Consider the following 6,883-nt stretch of genomic DNA (forward strand, 5'->3'; position numbering starts at 1 on the left):
TCCAGACCTCTAAGCCAAGCATGATAGCAGCTGTCTTCTGTCACCTGCAGGAGCCCTGGCTTTGTTGTAGTGGATTGATTTCTCTCTGAGCGTGGCCAGCACCAGCTCAGGGTTAAAATGCCCCAGTGTTACTATAGTAACAGGTGTGTGATGCTACAAAGGGAGGCATGCAAAAACTGCAGGTGGAAGGACAAGACAAATTCATTTTGAAAATTTTATTATTTTTATACTCCTTCATACCCTGAGCTTTGTGTACTCTGTTGGCTACATAAGTGAGATGCAGAGCAAGAACAACCCCAAAAATTCAGCACCACATTTGAGTCCTTGATCTCTCAGCAGTGGCGTGGGGTAGCACTGGCTGATCCCACTCTGCAGGAAGATGCAAACTTGTCATAAATTCAGCTACCACTGATGCCATTGAGCCCATGTTTCTTGGGTTATGAGATATTCAGAAAGAGTTTTTTTCAGCCAGTGCCACACTCCTCAGACTTAATCCTTGCCCCAGAGATGTCCTGCCTGCTCCCTGCCTGGGGCAGGAGGATGAGGAGCATGGAAATGTACTAAGATTTTTACATGGCATCATGAATGATCTTTACTCATAAAATATGATGGTTTTTTAAGAACAGAAGTAGAAAAAACATAGTGATGTTGGCTCACTAAAATCCCAGACTAATTTCTGTAATTCTCCTTCTTAGAAGATGGTTGCTTCCTCCATAAACCAGCATTTCTCAAGGAAATGTAGACTTCTAGGCTAGTAAATTTGCCACAAATGGGCAAACTTGATTCTGATTCTCCCCTTTCCCTCTCACATTCTTCACCACTTCCTTAGTGAAAAACAAGTCTCAAGGGAATTCCTCCCAGCTATTGCCCATCCATAACCAATTGGTGTAAAGTTCTGCACACACCAAAGACAACAGAGCTGCAGAGGAAGAGCCACACTCTATCATGCAGAAACCATTTCTGCAGCAGGAACTAAAACATAACCTCATTTTCAGCCATTGGATTTACCCTGCAACTCTGGCAGAGAGGAAGAGAGAGAAAGGGGAGAAAAAACCTCAAGTTTTGATTTTTAAAATGAGAAAATTGATGTGGAAGTCACAGATGGTGAATAAATATGGGGCAGAGAATTGTCATTTGGCAGCCAGCTCTCCTGACCAATTTAAGAGGGATATGCTGTTATCTAGTTTGGTTCAGGGAAAATACATTCTGGACAGCAGTTAGCCATTTAAGAGGCTTCATTGTTTTATAAAATATATTTGGGTTTGATACAAACACAATTAATTCAGCTTTCTAATATTGTGTTTGAACCAAATCCAAAGTATGTGTGGTGAACATTCATTCTTTTATGTCATTTATTGGTTCCAGGTTCTGAAGGCTTAGATTTAAAAAGGGATTTGCAACAAATAAAGAACATTTGGGGTGACTTCAGCTGGTGCAGCAAACTCCATTCTTATGCACTGTTTTGAGATGTGCCTCCAAATTATCAGACAAATGATATGTTCCAAATTAAGTCCCTCATTACGGGTGCTTTTCTGCTGCACAGCATTCTTCATTATTGTACTGCTGTATTTTGGGCACTTGTTAGGCTTTGCTGGGTCCAGCAATGGAAGCAGAGGGTTGGGATGAGGAGCAGCACAGGCAGGGCTCTGCCAGCTCAGCCTCTGCACAACTGCACTCCTGGCTCAGCTCTGGCTTCCCAAGGGGCAGCTCTGAGGAGACAGAGACCTTGGAACACCATCCAGCCCTCCTGGCCCAGAGGCTTCTCGTCTCCAGCACCTTGGCTCTGCTTGGCTCGTTTGTGTTTTGGGTGCTGACAACAAAGGATACGGCACAGGAGTCACAATTAAAAGAGCTTTTTCCAGGTGAAGAAGTATCTTGTTCCCAATCTCCCTCTGCTGAGACTGCAGTGAAGAAGCACCCAGGGCTCTGCAGACTGCCATCATCACCATCATCATCATGAAACCCATCACCAGCTCCGACTGAGGGCAGCTTCTGTGCTACCCAGAGGGCCCTGCACCATGAACAGTGCACCAGCCCTGCCTTTCCTCCCCAGAAATGTTTCTGAGTCAATGGCTTCTGTGAAATCCTGGTTTTCTATGCAGAGCCCACAAATCTTTCCATGCTGCTTAGGACTGGGATCAAACTTCTCTGAGTTCAAATATTGATATCAGTACAGATTACACAGGGTAAAAATTCTACTCTCCACTTAGACACCAGCCCTTTCCTCCACATCCCTGTAACTTTAGGGAGAGAAAGAAATTTGGCACAAATATTTCAGGACTATGCTTGAGATTCCCTTCTGGGTTAAGAACCCTGTGGTGTAAAGCTCTGCTGCAGATCCCTCTCTGTCAAAGAGAGCCAAAAAGAGATTTTAAAAACAAATTTTCACCAAATCCAAAAGAGATTTTTAAAAGCAAATTATCACAGCCTACTCTGCCACACATTATCCATCATCTGGTGGTAAATCAGCACTGCTCATATCATCACTGATTTGCAGAACACATTCCTCCATCCCAGACATAAATGTTAATTAGTGAGGTTTCTGCTTCAAATTAGTGATGCCAAAGCACTTTGAGACTCCCACGTGAAAAGAGCCACAGAGGCCAAAGTGTTCCTGTTGCCTTTGGTCACAGTGGTTGAAATAGATGTCCTTTAATAGCTCTGTTTTCTCCTCACAGGGAGGTGGGTAATGAGCCCTGGTGCCCAGGCTCCCTCAGACACACAAGGAGGCAGGAGCAGAGCTCTTGGAAGCTCCTTCACACTCACAGCCCTGCAGGGGAGAGGCAGGGGGTGTTAACAACCTTCAAAATATACATATGAACCACAGAGATTAGGACTTTCAGAAGAGCCTTCAACGAGGATCCTTTTCATGTCTAAGATACATATCTAGCTCATTCACTATCTGCAGAGATGAAAGCAACCTCTGATGGTATCTTCTCTGCTCACCACCTTATCATATCAGTGATGAAAAGACCAGTCAAGCTGCCTGGCTTTGGAACTCATAACGCCATATTAATATTTGCATGGTTTCTCCTCCCTTAGATGAGTGTGGGTATGAAGGAGAGAGGAGGAGGAGGGAAGGAAGCTGGGGAGGAGAGGAGACCTGTGCAGGAACATCAGCTCTGATGGCTGCAGCACTGTCTGCATCACCCCAGCCCTGGTGGGAAAAGAGCTCCTGCTCCTCAGGCCCCTGCTGCAGGTGACAAGGGGAATGTGCTGTAACCACACATCTGTCACAGGACACACCAGGGCCATGGCACAGGAGCCAGGAGATGGGGAGGGGCAGAGCTCTCCTCTTTGATGCCTTGTGAAGGCTGACCTAGAGCAGAGACTAGGCAGAGCGAAAGAATAAAGTCAGGATTTATTAAGAGACCTCAAATAGATCCACCTTGGGCAGCACAACCCAAAATAGTCACAAAATGGATGACCGGTCACAAAGTCTCTCACTTCTATAAGTTTTGGTCCATTTGCATATTGGAATTAATTGTCTAATTAGAGCTTCAGCTTATGAAGTCCCATCCTTCTTGTCTTCTCTTTGGTCCACCATTGTTTGTGATCTGGAGTGGTTTGTCTGAGATCTGGAGTGGTTGTTCTTGGGTCCCTAGCTAGAAAAGGAATTTTTTTGTCTTCCTACTCTGTGAAGAGAGATCACCATCCCCTCTTATGAAGCCTAGACTTTCACAGTAAAGCAGAATAGAATCTGAAAAATATAAAAGTTAAAACCTGAGGCACCATCATCTCTGAGTGCTTGGCCTTGAAACACACAGCACCACACATCCTCCAAGCTCCATCCACCCACACGGGTGAGGCAGGCTCGGAGCTCTCCTGCCTTAGAGGTTTTCTGAATCTTGTGGCACTCACAAAATACCTCAGGAAGCCCTGTCAGGGAGCTGCTGCTGTGTCAGGTGGTGTTAATCTTCTCTGCGTGCTCTGGAAGGGCAGGGCATGCTGCACACAATGGAAAGGGGATGGTGAGATGTGTCGTGCTGCTTCCACCATGCAAGGTGTGAAAAGTGCCTTCTGCAACAAAGAAATAACAGTGCTTGGGATTAATTGCAGGTTTAGAGCTAGGGAATCCCACTGGGTTATATACTTATGGTAAGCCCTTTCCCCACTTTGTGCATGGAGAAAGGAAAACATGAAAGAGGAAGAGCTGCCAGCAAACACACACCAGGATGGATAAAAGCAACAGGAAAAGAGGAACTTTTTGAAAGCACAATCATATATATATAAAGCAAACTATAGATACTTTTTGCTCTATAAACAACAATCTGTTTAGATTCCAAGATTCAATATTCACTGCATAAATGTATTATAACATACTACACACGTAAAACTAAAAGTGCTCTATCTGGATGTCACATGCTGGTGATTGCAGAAAAGAGAAGGTCAAACCAACTAATCTGGCTCACCCAGAGCTGATGCTCACAGAGATGCATAAGCTCATGGTCAGTTTTGCAGGAACTAAAGGACTGGTTTTCATGGTTTCAGCTTCTTCAGCCACTGTGGTAGTGACAGGGCAATGCAGAAAGTAAAAAAAATATATCTGTCAAATGCAAGAGTATAAATTGGGGGTGAGAGAAAAAGATCCCTCTTTAAAAACACACTAAAAGGTGACTAGAAATATTGTTCTCATCCATTATCTTTTACACCCAGTGCTTTGATGGACTCTGGTTTAATGAATAAGACTCATAAGTAAAACACTGCCTTTTCACATCCTGAAGTCCCTCTTCCCATCCATGTGATTCCCCACTGGAAAAGAAGTATGTAATTCCCCCCTTTTTAATTGCAAAATGTGAAAATGAAGGACTGGTTTATGTAAGGTCAAACAAAATATTAAATCACTTTGTCTAGTTATAGAACCTTCTTTTATCCAGGAGAAAAAAGGAAAGGCCATCTTGAATGGAAACCATCTGTTCACTAATTATGCATCCAAAAGTTCCCAGATTTTCCAGAAAAGGTATTATTTTAAATAATAGTACAAAAATCTTTTCATGAATATTATAGAGTCATAGAATTGGAGAATGGCTTTGTTGGAAGAGGCATTTAAAGTCCATCTACTCCAACCCCCAGCAAAGGACAGGGACAGCTTCCACAAGCCCAGATTGCTCAGAGTCCCTGAGGGTGCAGAGTATAACTGCAGCTAAGAATTCACCATCTATCCATCCAGACTTGATTTTTTTTTAATACTTTCATATCCACATTGGAAATTTTAAATTCCTAGGCTGCTGATGGCTCACACTGCCCTGTCCTGCCTGTATGAGCATTCCAACCAGTTCCTGCCCCATCCTGCTGCAGGGCAGCCACTGCTCAGACACACACACCTGTCTGCTCCAGCAGTGCTGCCAAACTCCTTCCACACTTCCCTACTCTCCAGAGCCCTCTCTCTCCTAATCCTGTGCTCAGCAGCAGCCAAGAGGTGCTTAATACAACCCCATTTGGCACCTTCCCTCTGAGCTGCCTATTCCAGGCTGCCAATACAAGCACAGCAGCTCCAAACTGCCCAGCCGAGCCAAGAATTCACTCCCTTGTGTGCAGCTCACCAGCCAGAGGCAAATGCAGGAACTTCAGAGATTATCTGGAGGGAATATTCCAGGAATTTAGATTTTAGCCGCAGCAGTAGGACCATACATCATTAAAGCTGCCTCTCCTGCCAATGTAAAAAGCAAACATCAATGATTTAAATCACGGTTCCCCAGTGGCTCATTTAAATCACTTGGATGGAAATCAGTCCACCTTGTCACTGTGGAAGAGGTAGAAATGGAAGTTGTGGATTCATGACTCCCAGGTCAACACTCAGCACGGGACATGGACCAGGTGACAATAAATCCTGTGAGGCACAGTATGTAATGAACAGCTTTGTGATGTGTGGCACTGATGAAACTGATTCCTACAGCTCTGTGTGTTGTGTGTGGAGTGTCTGTGTGGCTACTGACCACAGCTTTCCCAGCAGTCAATATGTGCAGCCTCGTGCTTTCTAGTGTTTCATGAGGGTTAAACTCATTGATCAGCTCCTTTCTGGGAGCACTTTCATGGAGCCTTTCTTTTATTTTTACCCACCAGCCCATTTTCCAGAAACCTGCACAAGGCATGGGGATGGGATTTGCTGCAGATGGGGACATTTCAGGGACACACAGCATGGGGAGAGGAACCTTGGAAGAACATGTCCAAGGATATTCCCACCTGGCCATGCAGGCCTGGCCCACGTACACATCTTGGGCTGTTCTGAGCAGCCTGTGAGATGCAGGACCCAAAGCAGGCATCTGCCCCCATCACTACAGCCCTGCAGTAGCAGAGGTGTCTCTGCCACAGCAATCCACAGCTTGACTGGAGAAGCCTAAGAGAGGTTGGCAAAGGGAGGAAATGCTCCTGTGTTGCTACAGGTGAGCAGCTGATGCTGACAAAAAGCCCAGCCCAATCCACACAGAATCAGACCAAATCCTCATTTCCCTGCAGCTAGAGGAGCTCTGCCAGCTCTCTGGCACTCAGACATGTTTCAATTGGTTTTAGTTTTTACAGCTGTACAACAACCAACAAACAGCACAACCTGCTATGTAACAGAGATTCCTTGGCTCCACGTTCTTCTGCCTGTTTGATTTTGTGAAAGTGGCAGGTTTTATTGCCTGTGTTGCCTACAGAAAGAGACAGTTCTTAGCATGTAAAAAGGTACCAGAACCCAGACCCAGGTGAATGCTTTGTGTGCAGGCAGCTGGCCACTTTTTGACAAACTTGTTTGACGCTTCCAGCACTGCAGAGGCATTTGAGAGGTGACAGCTGATTTCAGTCTGGGTGGCACTGAATTCTAAGCAGGGTCATTCGCATGAGAGGTGGGGCAGGCACTGATCTCTGCTCTCTGGTGACCATCTACAGAACCTGAGGGAAG

General features: G+C 45.2%; 1 long non-coding RNA gene across 1 annotated transcript; it reads right to left on the reverse strand.

Annotated features, from left to right (window-relative positions):
- Positions 1-3,693: 3,693 nt before the first annotated feature.
- LOC135281820 (uncharacterized) lies at positions 3,694-5,808 on the reverse strand. The gene is made up of 4 exons (XR_010348294.1): positions 5,737-5,808; positions 5,544-5,650; positions 4,413-4,503; positions 3,694-4,020 (listed from the first exon to the last, which is right to left on the reverse strand). It is a non-coding gene; the product is annotated as an uncharacterized LOC135281820 (long non-coding RNA).
- Positions 5,809-6,883: the final 1,075 nt, after the last annotated feature.

Source organism: Passer domesticus, chromosome 16 (assembly GCF_036417665.1).
Source record: "Passer domesticus isolate bPasDom1 chromosome 16, bPasDom1.hap1, whole genome shotgun sequence".
Lineage (NCBI taxonomy): Eukaryota > Metazoa > Chordata > Aves > Passeriformes > Passeridae > Passer > Passer domesticus.